At 44.5% G+C, this 22,320-nt stretch overlaps 1 protein-coding gene across 1 annotated transcript in view; it reads left to right on the forward strand.

Annotated features, from left to right (window-relative positions):
* LOC126259198 (semaphorin-5A) overlaps nt 1-22,320 on the forward strand; it is a 686,291-nt gene that overhangs the window by 293,290 nt on the left and 370,681 nt on the right. The window lies entirely within an intron of this gene.

Consider the following 22,320-nt stretch of genomic DNA (forward strand, 5'->3'; position numbering starts at 1 on the left):
CACCAAAATACTCAGCCTCTGAAAGCTGTCGGCAGAATTCTGGTTTACTCTGTACATAGTCTGAAACTAACTCCATTGACAAATTTTCAGTGGTGGTAGTATGGACCAAACAACAACAAAAGTGTAGTGAACGTGGATTAGAAACGCATACATTAAGAGCTATGAGCACTTCCTCATCCGTACTGCTTTGAGACACACCTCTCCTACTGAAAGCTCTTTGCTTTCCATATTTTGAGAGGTGCTAGTAAGGACCAATCCAAGAAAAATATGTCCAGTCAACATGGGCTGTAAAGTGCATACTACAAGAGCTATGAGCACTTGTTCATCTTTGCTACGATGAAACTTATGCCTCCGACTGAACAAGTAGATCTTAAGGTATGCGTTTTAGAGGCTATATTTAGTGTTTTTTTTTTTCCTTTTTTCGGTCCGTACTACCATCTCTGAAAGTTTGTCAGTGAAGTTCTGATTCCTACTCTTTGGGACGTGGCGACTTTACGATCACCCTGCAGTAGAACTAATATTCGTGAAATTGTACACGCAAATTCTTAACGTCCCGTGTGAAAATGCATCTCTATAGAGACACGCAGGTATTGAGGGGAAGTCATGTAGAGGCGATCATAGACAGCTTTCACACAGCGTCCCTCCATAATGCAACGAACACGACAGACAGCCGCCTCGTGAAGCGGTCTGCTGTCGAAGCGTCGTGGGCGTCGTTGAAGGCCGTTTATCTCGTTTACGGTGGGAGTCGCTTTCCCTCGCAGCAGATAACCTGCCCGTCTGGCCGTGGGGGCAGAAGGGGGTCTGTGTTTGCTCCCAACCGTCCGCCTCCCTACAGCATATCGCCGGAACCGGAGGCCCCTACTGCTGTGGCGATAGGACGTCGCACCGTCAACCCTCAAAGCACACCCCGAACTTACTGCATGTACTGTCCACCTCTTGTTGCCTTTCTTTGAACCTAACAAACAAAGCACAAATTGATTTTTGAGAAAGAAGACACGTCAGTTACTCCAAAAGTTAAGGTATTTTTATTTTAAACGTTCAGAATATCATACCTGCACGTTCGGAAAGTCATATCGCGTGAATATCTGCCAAAAATTACTGTTACATAAATATTTTCAAACATTTCTGGATCGATTTCCGCAATAAAAGGCTCTATTTGGTCCCGTAATTCAGGGCACGGTTAAACACGCGATTTCACGTAGTTTCACAGGAAATAGTCCCTTGGCACCATATGATCTTGGAGGCCGCCGGCCGCTGGTGGCCGAGTGGTTCTGGCGCTACAGTCTGGAACCGCGCGACCGCTACGGTCGCAGGTTCGAATCCTGCCTCGGGCATAGATGTGTGTGTTGTCCTTAGGTTAGTTAGGTTTAAGTAGTTCTAAGTTCTAGGGGACTTATGACCTCAGCAGTTGAGTCCCATAGTGCTCAGAGCCATTTGCACCATCTTGGAGGCCAATCATGATGAGATGACGCGACCCAGATAATTCCCCTGAAACAATGCGCGTGATTCATACGCGGTATAACATGCTCTTCCATCTTGCTACAACCATTTGTTATCAAGGTCCAAAGAAACTCGTGCGAAAATTCTCGTCGCCCAAGATCTGACAGTTATGCTTGTTATCCTAGCCGTCCACTTAGAAACGCGCTTCCTCCTAAAACTGTTCACCCCATTTTATTTTTCTAGCAACCAATCGGCGAATACACGGCGTTGTTCACAGTAATTGCCTGTTGAACCTTGAAAGAGTGAAGATCCTTTGTCATAATTCGATGAATGAGTCTCTCGGATGTTCAGTCCTTGTGATCGTTAGTGAGACACCGTTTCAGTTACGTAGCAAAGTGATGTGTCGTATTCTCGTCAGAAGAGGAGTGAAATAAAACATGCCCACGATCATTTCGTATTTTACGCAACCGAGCAAATGTTCAGTCTGTCTTACCACGTCTAAAACGTAATGCTAAACTCCAACGCTGGTTCATTTTCCCTTCCGTATGTCCTGTTAGGAAGGAGTCTGGTAGAGTACAGGTTGCGAGTAGCCAGAGAAATAATACCCACCTTCCCAGTGAAGAGCTACAAAGAGAAACATTCCTTTGTTTGCTCTTGTTGCTTTTGATACGCTATTCAGTATTAACACCGGTTTGATTCAATTCTGCATGGAAGTCTGTCCTACTTCCTCTTTATCTTTGCATAACTACTGCTGCCTACATCATTTGAGTTTGCCTATTATATTGAAGCATTGGTCTCCTCCGCAATTTTTCCCAATGGCACTGACAGCCATTACCAAACTGACGATTCCGTGAATGTGTGCTATTAAGCGACCCCTTCTTTTACTCAGGCTGTGTCACAAGTTTCTTTCCTTCCCAGTTCGATTCAGTGCCTTCTCATTGGTTACTCGATATGCGCATGTAATCTTTGCATGCTTGTATACCATCAGATTTCAAAAGCTTCTACTCTCTTCTTTTCTGAATACAAGGCTGCGCTCCAAATAGATATCTGGGGAATTAAAAATGTTGCGCAGAGGTAACGACCTCGTAAACGTTTCAGGCGAGCGATGCTGCCGCCAAGGAGGAGTCGTGCAGAAGTATGTTACTTGAAGCGTTCAGCCCCTTTCTCGAAGTCCTTCTCAGTAGCAAGAGCCCCTCTCAGGAATAAGCACCTGCATCATATTAGAGAACTGAATAACATCTACAGCTTCGGAAGACAGTTAATGATGCGTCTACTAAAGCAACAATAATGATTACCATTGTCCCTCTAAGCACTAGTTACCCTTGTATATCCTTCAAATGTCGAAATGTGTGGGAGTTCTTAAGGGAGCAAACTGCAGAGGTCATCGGTCCCTACACTTAAACTAACATAAACTACCTTATGCTAAGAACACACACACACACACACACACACACACACACACACACATGCCCGAGGGAGGACTCGAACCACCGACGGGAGGGACCGCGCAGTCAATGACATGGCGTCTGTAGCCGCGCGGCCATCCCGCGCGGCGTATATCCTTTCCAACCAGAGTTTCAACTTTTCCCCAGTATTCTTACCCTGCGCAATCTCCTTAAATTTTCTTTCCACAGTACTCGCCATGTCAGAGAGCATCTGAGTTATAAATTATTTTTACATCTGCCATTACCATTATTGTTATTATTGTCAATATTATTACTGCTATCACGCTTAATGACAGAGTCTGCAGTAGTATATGTACTGCCAGTATTAACAGTATTAGTTCACAGTCGGTACCATTTACTGACAATGACACATCAGACACTCAAATCATTTTAATAACTATTTGTCCTTCTCTTCCTTTTCCTACTGTCGAATTCCAGTCACCCATGACTTGGGGAGCAAAATAACTGATGATATTCTAAATAGAGAGGATATGAAATGTAGACTGGCAATGGCAAGGAAACCGTTTCTGAAGAAGAGAAATTTGTTAACATCCAGTATAGATTGAAGTATCAGGAAGTCGTTTCTGAAAGTATTTGTATGGAGTGTGGCCATGTATGGAAGTGAAACATGGACGATAAATAGTTTGGACAAGAAGAGAATAGAAGCTTTCGAAATATGGTGCTGCAGAATAATGCTGAAGATTCGATGTGTAGATCACATAACTAATGAGGAGGTATTGAATTGGGGAGAAGAGGAGTTTGTGGCACAACTTGACTAGAAGAAGGGATCGGTTGGTAGGACATGTTCTGAGGCATCAAGGGATCACAAATTTAGTACTGGAGGGCAGCGTGGAGGGTAAAAATCGTAGAGGGAGACCAAGAGATGAATACACTAAGCAAATTCAGAAGGATGTAGGCTGCAGTAGGTACTGGGAGATGAAGAGGCTTGCACAGGATAGAGTAGCATGGAGAGCTGCATCAAACCAGTCTCAGGACTGAAGACCACAACAACAACAACTGTTTGTTAAATTGAAACTTCCTGGCAGATTGAAACTGCGTGCCGGACCGAGACTCGAACTCGGCACCTTTGCCTTTCGCGGGCAAGTGCTCTACCGACTGAGTTACCCAAGCACGACTCACGCCCCGTCCTCAGAGCTTTAATTCCGCCAGTACCTGGTCTCCTACTTTCCAAACTTAAAGCTGTGAGGACGGGGCGGGAGTCGTGCTTAGGTATCTCAGTTGGTAGAGCACTTACCTGCGAAAGGCAAAGGTGCCGAGTTCGAGTCTCGGTCCGGCACACAGTTTTAATCTGCCAGGAACTTTCGTATCAGCGCTGTAGAGTGAAAATTTCATTCTATTTGTCAAATTGTTATTTTTTAGGAAACTGTGATATAAAAAGGTATTTTATGTGTGAAACCCTGGTCCGATGTAAGAGAGGACCTGATGGCCCTAATCAGATCGGGTTAAATAAATAAATAAACAAACAAGTACATAAAATAAAATGAAGATCACGACAAACTCGAGTCGGCGCACCACAATTTGGCTGCGTGCGCTTCGGTGTCATTGGTGAATGTAATATTCGTAAGATATATTTCGGAGCTTTCAGCCGCATTTTTTCCTGCGCGTTATTTGGAAGGAGAAGTGAGGCACGATGGCGGTTGCTTTCAGCGGCTGCCGGCCCCTGCTGAGAGGTTTTTCTCGCGCCGCGCCGCCCACCGCCAGATAGCCATCGGCGCGGTGCGACCGCCACGCGCTTAGCACGCGCTACGCTGCCGCTAGCTGCCTCCGCATTCGCACTCGCTGCTCTGTTCTGCTGATTTATGTCGCTGCCGCCCCTGTATATATATATCCTCGCAGCGAATGCAGCCGGCCAGGCCAGGCTACCTTGCAGAGATCGCACCTGATACCTTCCGCATTCCGGCTCGTTCTCGGCAAATTACCTCTTTACTCAGTGACCTCGATTTAGTCGAGCTAACTGCCTTAGAACTTTTACAACGTACAACTGCGTTCGATACTCTGATAAGCGTGATATGATCTCTTGAAAATTCCTCCTACGCTCGTGATCGTAGGTTAAAGATGTCAGGATCCAATAAACGTCATACTGCGCGGCAGCAATGTGTGCAATAACATCGTCAGTGATGTGATTACATTTTACGAATGAAAAGATTGTATTGGTGGTCGATGCATTGCTCTGGGACAAAATAAGGCTAAAATACTGAATTTAAAAAATTTGTGCTATTCGCAAAAAATTCAGAATGTGTTCAAAATGAATAAAATCTTCTGGGTTTTCAATCCGCGTCAGTTCGAATAAAATACTCGACTTTTCGGTAGCTATCTCTGCCATCGTCGCCAGGAGTAAAAACCACAGACAGCGAGCCTGGCACAGTTTTCCACTTATACGGGCACGACTGCCGCCTCTGGCACCAATCAGAGGGGCGAAACGACGCTTGCTCGGGAGGTGAGTTGGGCAACTCACCTGAAGTTACGAGATAACTTTCTTTTACGTACGTGACGAAGTGGTACTGCAGGATAACTGTCATTATCTCGTGTCCGCGCATGGGCGTGTTTCACTGAATCGATGGAGATGTGACTGGAGTTGGAACACTTGCGGCTAGGGACACCTCTGCGGAGATACTTTTCTGCGGAACCTGGGGTTCTTGCTCAGATAACAGGATTTTCACTGGTAGCGTGCAGGAAAGCTAAGCCTAACAGTATAATACAGCGTGCTATAGTCGTCGACACGTGTTACCAGGAATTAGGCTTAAAAGGACTGAAAGTTTAAAAAAAAAAAAACTGCGACCAGCCACAGTTTTATGATCGGCTGGTACGGTAGCTCAGCGTGTTTTGTTAGAGGGTTGGTAGCTCAGCGTGTTTGGTTAGAGGGTTAGCTGCTCTCTGCAATAAAAAAATTGAGTTAATCGATCAACAAAGAAATTAAACGGGTGTTTTACGACGTCCGCCCCGAGCAGATACAACGACCGAAAGCAAACAAACATGAGATTAAAAAAAAAAAAAAAATTGACGGCGCGACAGAATGTCAATCCTAAGGGCCCCGGTTCGATTACCGGCTGGGTCGGAGATTTTCTCCGCTCAGGGACTGGGTGTTGTGTTGTCCTAATCATCATCATTCCATCCCCATCGACACGTGCAAGTCGCTGAAGTGGTGTCAAATCGAAAGACTTGCACCCGGCGAACGGTCTACCCGACGGGAGGCCCTAGTCACACGACATTTACATTTACCAATACAGTGGAAGATGAAGAGGTTAATAATTTTTCACACAGTGAAATACGTTGCGACTGCATGCCTCCGATGTTCCATCGTCATCAACGATAGATACATTAAATTTAAAATTTCTTTTGTTTGTAGGAATGACCAGAAAGCGCTTGTGGTCGGAGCAGGCAGCTGCGCACGAATGTCAGAATAAGCAAGCGGAAAGGCGCTAAGAAATTCACCAAGTTGATCTGCCAAGCAAACTACGAAGAAACACGATGTTTCAGAGTTACGATTCTCTTTCGCTTGGCCCAGTACTAATATTTTTCGTGCATATTGCGACCCTCGTGGTTCCTTTAGACGATATCTTTATAACGTGATCATTTTACACATGAATTAGTTATAGTTTTGTTTATCACAAAATAAAATTTACTAGCGTCAGTATTTTTGTTTACTTACTTCCTGCACGACGCGATTCGTGTCAAATTTCCATTTTTAGCTGAATTTTTTGTGTTTTAGGAAATTTTTAGACATTTGCGTTATTCTCATGCCTTCGCTGTAACATAAACCGCTTCAGCTTTGTAATTACTATTGTGTGAACTAATCAGATTTATGTTTTCCGACTTGTCATTTGTGACTACAGAAAAACTGCGATAGGTCTATAAATACTGGTTAACTTGAAAATTCATACAAAACCTTTCGATTCTTTTCAGCATTATCTTTACATCGTTTGATTTTCCGTACACATCGCAAAGTTAGCCACTGTACAAGAAATAAGTGGGTCTGAGGGGTGTAGCTCCTACTTAGAGATAAAGAATACGGCACCCGATAGGAAAGCCTGAGGGGCCACCTCAAACACGTCGAAAAGTGAGCATGAAACAAGTGCGTCTGTGGGGTGTAGCTCCTACTTAGAGATAAAAATGTGGCACAGGATTTGACAGCGTGAACGGCCACCTCAAACCAGTCACGAGATTGACGGCGCGAGTTTGCGACTGTTGCGCGGAGTGACACTTCTGCAGGGATGAAATGTGTTGGAGTTCGTGTGGAACCCACGACACTTCAAGTAGTTTTTTTGCTTTTATATTCGTTGGCTTTGCCAGTTGACGACCAGCCTGTCACATTCGAACCTACGCTACCACAGGCTGCACACAAGTATCACTTGGAGCAAACTGCCACCTTTACTTACATAAAACAAATTAGCACTCCGGTCTGCGGCTGCGAGCCACCTCTGACGCCCTGTGGTGGAAGTGACACCGGTGTTGATAGAGCAATCAGATCTGAGTGAGGCGCGGCTTTGGCATTTTCTCGGCCTGCGGAGGACGTGCGACCACGCGCCACAGCGGCCGGGGCACGGCCCCAGGGGACAGCCGTGATTGCGGTTTGGAAGCTGACCGTAATGGTCGCGTGTGCCGGGCCGGCCTCTGCTTTCTCCAGCACACACGCATCCGCCAGGCCACCGCTCCAGATCGCACGCACAGCCCCACCTGCTGCCCGCTCTCCGATGTGGAGCGACGATCAGCAAATTTGCACGCCAGGGCAGTCGGCGCGGGAAATTCCACGTCCTGCTGCACGTTCGAGAGGGTGGGTGGCCACCTACATCTGCATCTACATATGTTCTTCGTAACTCACCATATGGGACATTGCGGAGGGTACTTTATGCCACTACTAATCATTCCGTTCCTCTCGCAATTGGTGCGAGGGAAAAATAACTGTCTGTATGCCTCTGTACGAACCCTAATATCTTTTATCTTGTCTTCGCTTCCCTTACGTGAAATTTACGTTAGAGGCAGTATAATAATTCTGAAGTCAGCCGCAAATGGCGGTTCTCTCAATTTTAAAGACGTTAGTTGCCAGTGGGCATTGATCTATCTCAATGGGGCAAGTTGAAAATTTGTGCCGAACCGTAATTCGAACGAGGGTACCTCGCTTACTAGGCAGACGCCTGACCATTATGCCATTCGGAAACACTAGTCACCACAGCCTCACGGACTACTCTAGCACGCCTCCCGTCAGACCCAAATTCTCAGTTTATACCACACACTGCTGATGTAGTGCCCCTGTTTATTAGCCTCATTACTGGCGACTTCTCGCCGACCCCCGTAAGAGTTCGAGTTTTGTGTACATCTGGACTGAGTGCTTCTTTGCCCTTGTCTGTTGTTTCGGACATGTCCGAAAGAACAGACCCTAGTTATGAAACTTCCTGGCAGATTAAAACTGTGTGCCCGACCGAGACTCGAACTCGGGACCAATGCCTTTCGCGGGCAAGTGCTCTACCATCTGAGCTACCGAAGCACGACTCACGCCCGGCCCTCACAGCTTTACTTCTGCCAGTATCTCGTCGCCGAGTTCGAGTCTCGGTCGGGCACACAGTTTTAATCTGCCAGGAAGTTTCATATCAGCGCCCACTCCGCTGCAGAGTGAAAATCTCATTCTGGAGACCCTAGTTATATTTCCCAGTTGCGTTTCACGAAAACAACGTCGTCTATCCTTCAGAGGTTCCCATTTGAGTTCACGAAGCAGCCGGCCGGAGTGGCCGAGCGGTTAAAGGCGCTACAGTCTGGAACCGCACGACCGCTACGGTCGCAGGATCGAATCCTGCCTCGGGCATGGATGTGTGTGATGTCCTTAGGTTAGTTAGGTTTAAGTAGTTCTAAGTTCTAGGGGACTTATGACCACAGCAGTTGAGTCCCATAGTGCTCAGAGCCATTTTTTTTTCACGAAGCATTTCCGTAGCACCTGCATGTTGATCGAACTTACCGGTAACAAATCTAGCAGCACGACTCTGAACTGCTTCCATGTCTTTCTTTAGTCTGACCTGGTGGGGACTGCAAACATTCGTGCCATACAAAAGAGTGGGTCGGACTAGCGTTCCGTACGCGATCTCCTTTATAGTTGGCCTACAGTTTCCTAAAATTCTCCCAGAAATCTTAGCCTGATATTCGCCTCGTTTCATTTGATATCGCTTTGAAAACGTTAGGCATGCTCATTTAATCGACGTGACTGTGTCAAGCAGCATACTGCTAATACTGTATTGGAACGTTACACGGCTGTTTTTCCTACTCATCTGCATTAATTTACATTACTCTACATTTAGAGCAAGCTGCCACTCATCACAGCAAATACACACATCAAAAAAGTTTTGCATCACCCCGGTTCTCAGAACTCCTGAAGATAGATGTTGACTGTGGATATTTCATCACAGATACAGACCCTCTGACTGTTCAGAGATGTCACTAAACCCGCCCCAAGATGTAAACAATCATGCATGAGCAATGACTATTAGACGTAGGTGATCCGACAGCCGATCAGTTCCAGACATTCCACCAGGAAGGAGGTATACGGCTCGTGTTGTCTGTAGTTCAACCATGCCTAGACGGTCAATACCGCATTGTTCCTTTGTGCCAGGAAGGGCTCTCAACAAGGGAACTGTCTAGGCGTCTCGGAGTGAACCAAAGCGATGTTGTTCGGACATGGAGAAGATACAGAGAGACAGGAACTGTCGATGAGATGCCTCGCTCAGGCCGCCCAAGGATTACGACTGCAGTGGATGACCGCTAACTACGGGTTATGGCCCGGAGGAATCCTGACAGCTACGCCACCATGTTGAATAATGCTTTTCGTGCAGCCACAGGACGTCGTGTTACGACTCAAACTGTGCGCAATAGGCTGCATGATGCGCAACTTCACTCCCGACGTCATGGCGAGGTCCATCTTTAGAAGCCCGACACCATGCAGCGCAGTACAGATGGGCGCAACAACATGCCGAATGGACCGCTTACGGTTGGCATCACGTTCTCTTCACCGATGAGTGTCGCATATGTCTTCAAACAGACAGTCGTCGGAGCGGTGTTTGGAGGCTGAACGCCTTAGACACACTGTCCAGCGAGTGCAGCAAGGTCGAGGTTCCCTGAAGTTTTGGGGTGACATTATATGGAGCCGACGTACGCCGCTGGTGGTCATGGGAGGCGCCTTAACGGCTGTACAATACGTGAATGCCATCCTCCGACCGGTAGTGCAAATATATCGGCAGCGTATTGGCGAGGCATTCGTCTTCCTGGACGACAATTCGCGTCCCCATCGTGCACATCTTGTGAATGACTTCCTTCAGGATAACGACGTCGCTCGACTAGAGTGGTCAGCATGTTCTCTAGACATGAACCCTACAGAACATGCCTGGGACAGAGTGAAAAGGGCTGTTTACGGACGACGTGACCCATCAACCACTCTGAGGGATCTACGCCGAATCGCTGTTGAGGGGTGGTACAATCTGGACCAACAGTGCCTTGATGAACTTGTGGATAGTATGCTACGATGAACACAGGCATGCATCAATGCAAGAGGACGTGCTGCTGGATATTGGAGGTGCCGGTGTGTACAGAAATCTGGACCACCATCTCGGAAGGTCTTCGTGAGCGATGAAAAGGGCGGAAATGATGTTTATGTTGATCTCTATTCCAATTTTCTGTACAGCTTTCGGAACTCTCGGAACCGAGGTGATGCAAAACTTTTTTTGATGTGTGTAGAAATTCTGTCTAAGACATCCTGCATCCTCCTACAGTCACACAATGACCACACTTTTCCCTACACTTCAGCGTCAGCAGCAGATTGCCGCTAATCCTACCGGTTAGATCGTTTATGTGTATCGTATAGAGAACAAGATTAGTCCTATCACTTTCCTGACGATACTCTTGTCTGTAATGAAGACTCGCCGTCCGAATTAGTCAAGAACTCTTGGAGCCACTCACATATCTGAGAACTTGATTCGTATGCTCAAACCTTCGTGAACAGTTTGCTGCAGGGCACTGTGTCGAGTGCTTTTCGGAAATCTAGGAATACGGAATCTGCCTGCTCCTCTTCATCCATGGTTCTCAGTCATGTGAGAAAAGAGCAAGCTGAGTTTCAACGAGCGATGTTTCCTAATTCCGTGCTTATTTGTTGACAGACGCTTTTCTGCAGGGAAGATAAATTGCTCATCAGTTCACTCCTCTCACCATTCAGAGATCTATAACGAGAATGTATGCATCCACACCAGTAACCCACAAGCCGCTTTTCGGTGTATGGCGAAAGGTACTTGCGATACCATTATCACTCCGCTCTTCCCTGTTCTATTCGCGAGTGTTGCGTGGGAAGAACGGCTGTCGTTAGGCCTCCGTATGAGCTCTAAATTTTCCGGTTTTTCTCTCGCGAGACGTGTGTGGGAGGGAGTATTAGGTTGCCCAGCACTTCTTGGAACGCTCGCTCTCGGAATTTCAACATTAATCCTCAACGCGAGACACAACGCCCATCCTACAGATAGATTACTTCTCACTAAACGTTTTTTTCCAGGAAGGCGACGTTGATTCGCCACATATATTGTTTTATAATAATATGAACAAAGCACAATCTATACCACGTGTGGTTATTGTTGTTGTGATCTCCAGTAGGGCTGTGTTTGAACACGACTCGAACAGTTTACGTCACAGTTCGGGAGATCTCCGGTTTTGTTCGATCTTTTGATCAGCCTGCGATCTGGTGGTTTATGTTAGTACTATCACGACTACTTCTGTTAGCGTTTTTAATACTCGATGGATTTTAACAATAAAAATAACTGTCAAACACAGACTGAAATATCTGGGTTCAGTTAAGTAGTATATTTTGGAACACAACAGTTTCGTATTTGTTACCCCTTCTTAAAAATTAGCGTAAATGTTTGTATATCATCATGCGTAAAAACAGCAGCTAACGAATAAACAAAAGACTGCAATTATGATTGCGTCCAATCCTCAAGCTTTCGCTCGTCCCGCGATCTGGTGGTTTCTGATGGTACTATCTCTAAGACGGGTCTTGCCGCCGAATTTATTCCTGCGATAAAAATTACAGTAACTTTATCACGATTTATTTCATTTGTTCTACAATGTATCGAGTGTCTCATCTGAATGATGCCGTCATCTTTTCAAACTGTTCAAAATCTGGTGACGTTTTTATCTGTTATTCTTATGTGTAAACAGTGACTGAATTGCTCCTTTCGTACCTACTCGGTAAATCATTGACTCCTCTCATAAGCAATTAAAATATTATACTGGGTTCAGTTATGTAATACATTTTGGAGGACAACAGTTTCGTCTTTGTTACCCTTACATAAAAATCAGCGTAAATGTTTATATATCTATACATACTGGTACTGAATGAGAAGTAGTAATTTTGTTCGAATATAATAGGAGTGTGCGCAGTGGTAAGATTTAATGCCATTACCTCCTGTATTCCGTCCTGTACTTCACGAAATTGTCAAATTTTAAGCAGAGGCATAGCTTATTGTTGTGGTTAGTTCGTAGTTACTTGCGTATCCCCTGCACTTGGCGCAGCGTTTGTCAAATATCACGTGACTGTTCGAACAAGCTCCATACTGTATCGAACGCTGTAGCGTATCGGGGAATCTCGAGCCTTTGCCCATCCCTAGTCCCCAGTCCGAACACAGGTTTGATATAGCTGTCCACGCCAGTCTACCCTGTGCGAACCTCTTCATCTTCGAATAACTACGCATTTGAGGCTACTTAATGCATTTAACCTATGGACTCCCTCTACAGTTTTTACTCCTCGAACTTCCTTCCATTACCGATACACAACTCTTTGACACCTCAGCCTGTGTGCTATTGACCGATCCCTTCTTTTAGACGCGTTGTGCCATTTTTTTTTTCCCCCAGTTCTATTCAGTACCTCCGTATTCGTTGTTCGAACGACCCCTCTCATGTTCTGGAATCTTCACTAACACTACGTTTCAAAAGCTTGTATTCTCTTCTTGGCTGTTTATCGTCCACGTTTCACTTTTCAACCACGCTACGCTCCAGACAAATACCCTCAAGAAAGACTTCCTAACACTTAATGTAAACAGAATTCTCTTTTTCAGAAATGCATTTCTTGCTATTGCCTGTCTGCATTTTATATTTTCTGTATTTCGGCCATCAGCGTTATATCACTGTCCCAATAGCAAAATTTATGTCTCATTTTCTAATGTAATTCTCTCAGCATCGTGTGATTTAATTCGGCTTCCTTCCATTGATCTTTATCTTACAATCCTTTTCCAGGGTACTATCGGTTGATTGCAACCGCTCTGTCAAGTGCTTTGCTTTCTGTGACAGAATTACTACATCATCGGCAAATCTAAAAGTTTTTATTTTTTGACCTCGAACTTCAACTTCTTTTTCAAATTTGTCCTTGTTGTACAGACTGCATAATATCGGAGATACGTTATAGCCCTGTCTCACTCCCTTCTCAATAGCTGCTTCCTTTACACGTCCTTTGGCTCCTACAACTGCAGTGAAGTTTCTGTACAAGTTGTAAATAACCTTTCGCTTCTTGTATTTTGCCCCTGTTACGTTCTAAGAGCGTAGTCCAGTGAACATTGCCAAAAGCTGTCCCTACATCTACCAGAGCTATAAACGTAGCCTTGCTTCAATCTGTCTTCTAGGATGAGACGTAAAGTCAGTAGTGCCTCGCCTGTTCATACATTTTTCCAGAACCCAAACTGATCTACCCCGAGATTTGCTTCTAGCAATTCTTCCATTCTTCTGTAAATAATTCGTGTTAATATTTTGATACTGTAATTAATCCTGATCATCTTGAGCTCCACAGCTGATACTTGTCAATATTAATAAGAAATCACTACAGCTATGTTGATAGCTATTTAGTGCGTCACGACCGGTTTCGTTCAGAGGAACATCAAGTGACGGTGCAACAGTCTTCAAAAGAAATCCTCCCAGAGTTGTGCCAACGTCATGAATTAAGAAATTAAGTTATCTTATGTAACGTTAAAGGCGAAGTATAGAACATGACGTTCATGTAAACACTCCAACGACCGTCTGGCAGGAGCAAGGCAAGGCTGAGTGAAAGCTGTGTACACTAGTCTCCTACCTTCCAAAGTTGACAGAAGTTCCGCTTCACTATCTTGCGGAACGAGCACTCCTGGAAGAAAGGATATTGTGGAGACACGACTTAGCCACAGCCTGGGAATTGTTTTCAGAATGAATTTTCTCTCTGCAGCGGAGTGTGCGCTGATTTTGAACTTTTTGGAATGTACGATATGAGATCCTGGTGGAGGTAAAGCTGCAAGGGCGGATCGTGAGTTGCGCTTGGATAACTCATTCGATCGAGCACTAGTTCGCGAAAGGCAGAGCTGCCAGTTTCGAGTTGCAGTCCGGCACGTAAGCAATAGACATCTTGTCTGCCTGAATTTCTAGAGGGGCACATCTCCTGATAAGTTCCGTGATTTGGATTTTCTTCCCTTTACTTTTTATTCTTCCTCTTCTTCTTCCTGCAAGCGTTGGTCAGTAGTCACGGAGTCCCATTGTATAGCGCCACTCGCAAGCTTTTTCAAGCAAACTGGTTTCCAGAGCGTGCGTTTCCAATACTCATATTTTCATTGAGAGTGTCTACTCACCGTTTCCTTTATCTTCCTCGTAGTCTTCCACACTGAGCAGGTAAGCAGAGTTTTTCGCTACTCCCTGTCCCGTTCCCTTTACATGCCCGTTCTGATGGTTGGATTTTTTCCGTGTACCAACTGACGACCGTTTTCACAGAACTCACCAACCAAAAAATTGCAAAAATAAGGTAAACGTTATTCGTGTACTTCGAAATGAGACGAATCCACTGCAGTACACGGATTTGAAGAAAACTGACTATTTGCCTGTTCAATCTTTCACACTAAACTGTGAAATTTTTCTAAACTCGACATCTACAAAAACGAGTTTCCCAAATGTGGAAATTTAATGCTTGTCGTAGACTTTTCTCTTTAGTTTTAGACAAAGTAGGTCACTACCGTAATTCCCGATCAGGTGTCGCTGTTACATTCCCCCTGATAGCGTATATCATATTATAAAAACTGGAATTGAGGAAATTTGAAACCATAACCTTACCATCACACTGTCGTGATACTAGGCAAGGAGCAGCTTGTGTACGATTTCAAGATCAACGCGGACAATTTCATAAAGAGAAGCTACCACTCAAAATGCCTGAAACCAGAATCCTTATTGAAAAAAAAAAAAAAAAAAGAGAGAGAGAGAGAAACGAAAGTAGTGCCACCTGTAAAGTCGAAACAAGATAAGCCTCTCCTTTCATTGCTGAAATGAAGAAAACTAACATAGTTTCAAGGACATTGAAATCATTTGAGTGTCAAAAAAGCTGACTATGTAACGAAACTAAAGACTTTTTTTTTTTGGTACGGGAAGCTCTTAGACTGTTGCGATGAACATGACAATGAAAATAATGAAGTAGAGTACCTAATGAACCAGTTTCTTAAATTATTATTTGTTCAGTAGTTTAAAATAAACTAAAACGTTACTGGAATGAAATTTTCACTCTGCAGCGGAGTGTGCGCTGATACGAAACTTACTGGCAGATTAAAACTGTGTGCCGGACAGAGACTCGAACTCGGGACCTTTGCCTTTCGCGGGCAAGTGCTCTACCAAACGAGTTCTGCAAGGTTCGCAGGAGAGCTTCTGTTAAGTTTGCAAGGTGGGAGACGAGATACTGGCAGCAGTGAAACTGTGAGGACTGGGCGTGAGTCGTGCTTGGGTAAAACGTTACTGCTACAAAATAATCTGTAGATGTTCAGTTTTGGGAAAAATCTTCGTAATTTTTACATGTTTTTTATTTGCAACTGAAAGCTCATAGAAATTATTTTCCGACATTCTGTCATGTATCTAAAGTTTATTTGTGAAATGTAATTTTGCAAAACATCAGCATTGTATACAGTCAAGTAATTCAATAAAAAGTGATTCTTGATCTTTTTTAATTTTTTATTATTTTTTTTAGGTGTTGACTTTTGTGGAAACGGTCGTCAATTACCCTTTTGTGAAGCGAAGATGGTAACTCATTATCGACATTTACTTTTTGTGATTATACATGCAAAACGCCGATTACTGACAGAGATCATCATTCGTTCTTACAGAATTACCCAAACGGACAGTAGGTATTAGTGAATGAGAGGCGAGGGCATTTTGCGGGAAAGCTTGTGCTCTTACATCAAGCCTCTTAGCTGGGAAAGACGGACAGTGTAGGAAGAGAGGGACTGATGATTAGAGGATGTCAGGGGAAAGAGGAGGAGGAGGAGGAGAAGAGCGGGCAGATGAAGGTAGAGTAGCTGGAGAGTGGACGGACGCCTGAGGTGCACTTGACAGTGATCTCCGGCCAAGGCCTGCGCGACCCCTGGCACGCGCTCGTCATGTGGGGGGGATGCGAGGCAGTCCCTGTGCCTCGACCCTCAGGAGCGGCAGGAGGGGACACCGGCGCCAGGAATGGCGGCTAACGGTCCCGCCGCGCAAAAACACAGAGAGCTACTGCTGCTGCTGCTGCCGCACACAAACTGCAGCGCGCTCTGACTGCTCTTTCACCTTACTGCCGCCGTCTCATCATTCATAAGTCGTCTGTCTGTACCTGCAGTTACTCTACGTGCAGTACACGACCTACTTTAGATAGTGCAAAACTCTTACATCTGGTGTGCCAGATGTATGAAGCAGGCGAAAAAGAATGTAGTAATTCCAATTCGAAAAAAGGCAGGTGCTGACAGCTGTGAATATTACCGAACTATCATCTTAATGAGTCGTGGTTGCAAAATATTAACACGAATTCTTTACAGAAGAAAGGAAAAATGGTTAGAAGACCACCTCGGGGAATGCAGGAACTCGCGAGGCAATACTGTCCTTACGACTTCTCTAAGAAGGAAGGTTAACAAAAGACAAACCTGCGTTTATAGCGTTTATAAATTAAGGTAGCAGGGGTAAAATACATAGAGCGAAAGGCTATGTACAACTTGGACAAAAACCCGATGGCAGTTATAAGAGCCAAGGGGCATGAAAGAGAAGCAGTGATTGAGGAGGGAGTGTTGTAGATTGTCACCTATGTTATTCAATCTGCACAATGAGCAAGCAGTAGAGGAAACCAAAGAATAATGTGGAGAAGGAACTAATGTTCGGGGAGAAGGAATAAAAATTTTGAGACTTCCTGGCAGATTGAAACTGTGTGCCGGACCGAGACTCGTACTCGGGACCTATGCCTTTCGCGGAAAAGTGCTCTACCATCTGAGCTACCCAAGCACGACTCACGACCCGTCCTCACAGCTTCCATTCTACCAGACGACTCACGACCTGTCCTCACAGCTTCCATTCTACCTGCTGCTTGGGTAGCTCAGATGGTAGAGCACTTGCCAGCGGCAAAGGTCCCGAGTTCGAGTCTCGGCCCGGCACACTGTTTTAATCTGCCAGAAAGTTTCATATCAGCGCACACACCATTGCAGAGTGAAAATCTCACTCTAAAAATTTTGAGATTTGCCGATGACACTGTAATTCTGTCAAAGACAGCGAAGGACTTGGAAGAGCAGTCGAACGGAATGGATAGTGTCTTGGAAAGAGGATGTAAGATGAAGATCAACAAGAGCAAAACTAGGATAATGGAATGTAGTCGAATTAAATCAGGTGATGCTGAGGGAATTTGGTTAGCAAGCTAGACCCTTGAAGTATTAGACGAGTTTCGTTATTTGCGCAGCAAATGAATAGCCAAAGTAGAGCGGATATAAAATGTAGATTGGCAATGGCAAGAAAAGCGTTTCTGAAGAAAACAAATTTGCTGACGTCGAATATAGATTTAAGTAATAGGAACTATTTTCTGAAGGTATTCGTATTCAGTGTAGTCATGTATGGAAGTGAAACATAAAGGACAAACAATTTAGAAAAGAAGAAAATCGAAACTTTTGAAATGTGGTGCTAAAGAAGAATGCTGAAGATTAGATGGGAAGATAGTGTAACTACTGCGGAGGTGCTGAATAGAACTAGGGATGAAAGAAATTCGTGGCACAACCTTACTAGGAGAACGGATACGTTGACAGAACACATTCTGAGACATCAACGGATCATCAGTTTAACACTGAACGGAAGCGTGGGCACTAAAAGTTGTAGAAGCAGAGCAAGGAATTTAAGTTCCGGGAGAAGGAATAAAAATTTTGAGGTTTGCCGATGATATAGTAAGCAGATTGAGATGGATGTAGGATGCAGCAGTTATTGGGAGATGAAGACGACTGCACGGGATAGAGCAGCATGGAGAGCTTCATCAAATCAGTCTTCAGACTGAAGACCGCAACAACAATAGTAAAAGAGACATTTCCTCCCTTACTGATCCATTTGTGCGTATGAGTAATAGTGAAAACTGACTCGGGTAGAAGTGTACGATAATAGAAGCAAAAACGTTAAAGTAAACGTGGATCCGCAAAGGGGTTGTTGGCGAGAAAGCTGCGAGCTCCCACTGACTACAGTGTCAGATACTGGCTCCCAACTCCACAAACTGCCCAGCATGTAGAGGAATGTTCAAATGTGTGTCAAATCTTATGGGACTTTACTGCTAACGTCATCAGTCCCTAAGGTTACACACTACTTAACCTAAATTATCCTAAGGACAAACACACACAGCCATGCCCGATGGAGGACTCGAACCTCCGCCGGGACCAGCCGCACAGTCCATGACTGCAGCGCCTGAGACGACTCGACTAATCCCGCGCGGCCATGTAGAGGAGCCGAGGGATCATACGTGTGTACTGATGAAGAGGATTACAGATGCTCTAGCAGCAACTATAATACCAACACTTTTATATTCAGAAGAGGTCGCAATTTATTTTATTTTCAGTGTGTTGCAATCGAAAAATTTGTTACTTGCGGCCGAATCTTCAGAATCTAAAACGGAAAATATGGAAACCGAATTACAAACACGGAATTTAAAAATCGCACTACCACATGGCAAAGCGTACATTAAAATAAATATGAAATAAAATGTGGTCCGTATCCATGGACCAGCACATCGTGCATGTAATGTAAGAGGCTAGGAGTAAGCACGTATATAGGTGATATAAGGTGTACCTGCCTTCTACTTCTGCATCTACCGCTACACCTACATCTACATACATATTCCGCAAACCATTCTATGGAGCGTGGCGGAGGGTAACTTGTACCATTAACACTCATCTCGTCCCGTTCCACTCGCAAATAGAGCAAGGGAAGAACAACTGAGTGTATGCTTCCAAAAATGATCAAATGTGTGTGAAATCTTATGGGACTTAACTGCTAAGGTCATCAGTCCCTAAGCTTGCACACTAGTTAACCAAAATTTTCCTAAGGACAAAGACACACATACCCATGTTCGAGAGAGGACTCGAACCTCCGCCGGGACCAGCCGCACAGTCCATGACTGCAGGGCCCTAGACCGCTCGGCTAATCCCACGCGGCTGTATGCTTCCGTATGAGCCCTAATTGTCTTATCCTTACGCGAAATATAGGGTGACGGCAGTAGAAACGCTCTACAGTCGGCTTCAAACGACAGCTATCTAAATTCTTCTACCACTCCTAGCGCTAAATTCGCGCATTCTATGTATGTGACTTAAAAACACGAAAAAAATTATGTATATTTATAATTCAGCATATAATTCTTGTGATTGCCAAATGGAAAATTTATAAACATTATAAAATTATATTCGAAGTAATATATAATTTAAAAGGACAGAGTATGCTATATAAAACAACCTGCTTGATAGCAACCAAAACAATTTTAAAGGTGAGAACTCTTTACGATTTTTCGCCTTAGGACAGCGTACGCATAATAAACGAAGGGACAGCAGGATGTAAACGTAAAAACATCCGCCCCGATAGCGGAGTGGTCAGCGTGATGGATTGCCGCCCTACGGGCACGGGTTCGATCCCCGGCTGGGTTGGAGATTTTCTCCGCTCAGGGACTGGGTGTTGAGTCGTCTTTGTCATCATTTCATCCCCACCCGGCGCACAGGTCGCCCAATGTGGTGTCGACTGTAATAAGACCTGCACCAAGGCGGCCGGTCCTGCCCCGCAAGGGGCCTTCCGGCCAATGACGCCAAACGCTCATTTCCATTTCAACGTAAAAACAACTAGAACCTCTGCAACATGCGGTTGGACAAGTGTCTGTCGTTGCTGGTCATTTGCACGGTGACGTTGACACGGCGCGCACATAGCATTACAGCAGCCCACCTACGTAGGGACAAATGGCCGTCGTAATAAAATAATAAAACTTAGAGCGCGTACGGGAAGATTTAGATGTTCATTTTTTGCACGAGCAATTAGAGAGTAGAACGGTGGACAAATAGGCTGAAGGTAGTTCTGTGAATCCTCTGTCAAACTGAGTTGCAGAATAATCACGCAGATATAGATTAGGATTAAGGTGAGCTGATCTTGGAGGTCAAGATGCAAGCTCTGGTCGACGTATTCGTCTTGGATCATATTAGCGCTTTAGACGTCGTCTCACATTAACAACGAAATGTGGCGCTGCATCATCATACTTGTACCACAGTCTCCAGCCGTGGGCCATTATCTCGCAACTGGCTCGTTTGCGGACTGATGTTTACTGGAATTTTATTGCTCCTATTATCGTATATTTTCAACGGTGTCAGTTTTCGTTGTTAATTGTGACACACTATTTAGAAGAAGCAGTGAGGCGCGTTAAAGTGTATCTCGATGTTGGAGGACTTAATCACGGACAGGAAATCTACATGACAGGTTCGCAGTACTAGCAGAAAGTTAATACTGCAGTATCTGCGTCGGGTGCTTAATGAACTGGCACATTTGCTATAATGTGCACATAAACAAAAATAAAAGTAATTTGATGGTGTGCGCAGCAGATGAAAATCGTAGACAGACAAATGTTTAACTTTCACAGTGAACTATTGGGTAGGTGGGTGAATCAGTACAGGGAAAGAGTATTAGAGAAAGATATTGTGGCAAGGACTTCACGTTAAAAAAGGGCTTGCTATAAGCAGCTATTAATATCCAAAACTTCAAACCAGAAAAAAAAATTAGGTACAACCATCTTCGGATTACAGCTCTGTATGGATGTAAAACATGGACAATGGAGGACACAGAAATGAAACAACTAGAAGCCATTGATTCGTGATGTTACAGGAGACTGCTGAAGATGACATGACTTGTTCGAGTAAGGTATGAAGAAGTCCTGCATCGAGTCAGCGACAAAAATTTGTCTAGTGAATGAGATGGGGAGATTGAAATGCAGATAGGGGCATATATTTTGACATGCATCATGATGAAAACAACAGTCGCAGAGGCAGGCGTGCGGTCACCATACCTGGGTTGCGGATTTGGTAGGTAAGCACAGTAAACTACGTGCAACGTTTGGCAACAAAACTGTTTTCACCTCTGTGTCCACTACGTCAGATTTATGTGGGAGACGTTAAGGCGATTCTTGCAATCAATCGTTACACCGCAGAAGCGCTGTAACAAATATGCCTGAAAAGGTCGCGCGCAGAATCGCGGTTTGGGAGGCCGGGGTCCTTGGTGCTCGGTTCCTGTTCGAGCTACGAACATGAGGTACTAAGTTTTTGGGTTTGCTCCCACCAGCATGCATTTATATAGCCATTCGAACATCTGTCTTACTGTAGCTATGTTTTGTACGACGAACCGGAGATGGCACCCAGGCAGATTGTGCGAATCGATTAATTTCTTTTGCAAAAGATTTTAATTGGGCTGAAATAAATGCTCAGCTAATGGTACCTTTTGTGTGACGAGCGTTCGGATTTTACGTGCAAAAACAGCCACCCTTAAATAACTCCGGACTGGAGCGAGACTGGTGGTTCAAACTCGGTCCATCGGGCCATTGTCCAAGATAAAACTAACCATTTGAAAAAAATTGCTTTCTTTTCTCTGAGAGGTTTTTGAAGCGCACCACTTCTTTACTTTAAAGTTGTACGAATTAGATCAAACTTTGCACGTAGGTAGGTAAATGGATGAAGTGAAAATGAAATTTTTAAAATTCAGTTATCTTCAGCGGTTGTCGAGATACTGTGGTTTAAAGTCGGGAGAAATTGTGCATCTATTCGTTCTTACTGAATGTGTGGAAACGATTTGAATTAAATAAGTAAAAATGCATTCTTACGACAAAATTGAAAACTCGCTTTCAAGAGCTTCATTCGGATTTTACGTGCAAAAATCACGTATTTTGCGAGTTTTTTTACGCACGCCACTTCTATGTTTCAAACTTGTGGGAATCGGTTCAAATTTTGTAGTAAAGTACAGGAGATACATGTAATTAACGGATGTCTTTTGCCTTATATTGGTTTGCAAGCTTAGGCGCTTTAATGTCGGAATAATGGTAAAGAAAAAATTGGGAACCAGAATGAAAAATAGGCTGCCCCTATCTTAGCACAAAAAAGGCGAATATGTCCTGGACAGG

This window comes from Schistocerca nitens, chromosome 5, assembly GCF_023898315.1.
Source record: "Schistocerca nitens isolate TAMUIC-IGC-003100 chromosome 5, iqSchNite1.1, whole genome shotgun sequence".
Taxonomy (NCBI): domain Eukaryota; kingdom Metazoa; phylum Arthropoda; class Insecta; order Orthoptera; family Acrididae; genus Schistocerca; species Schistocerca nitens.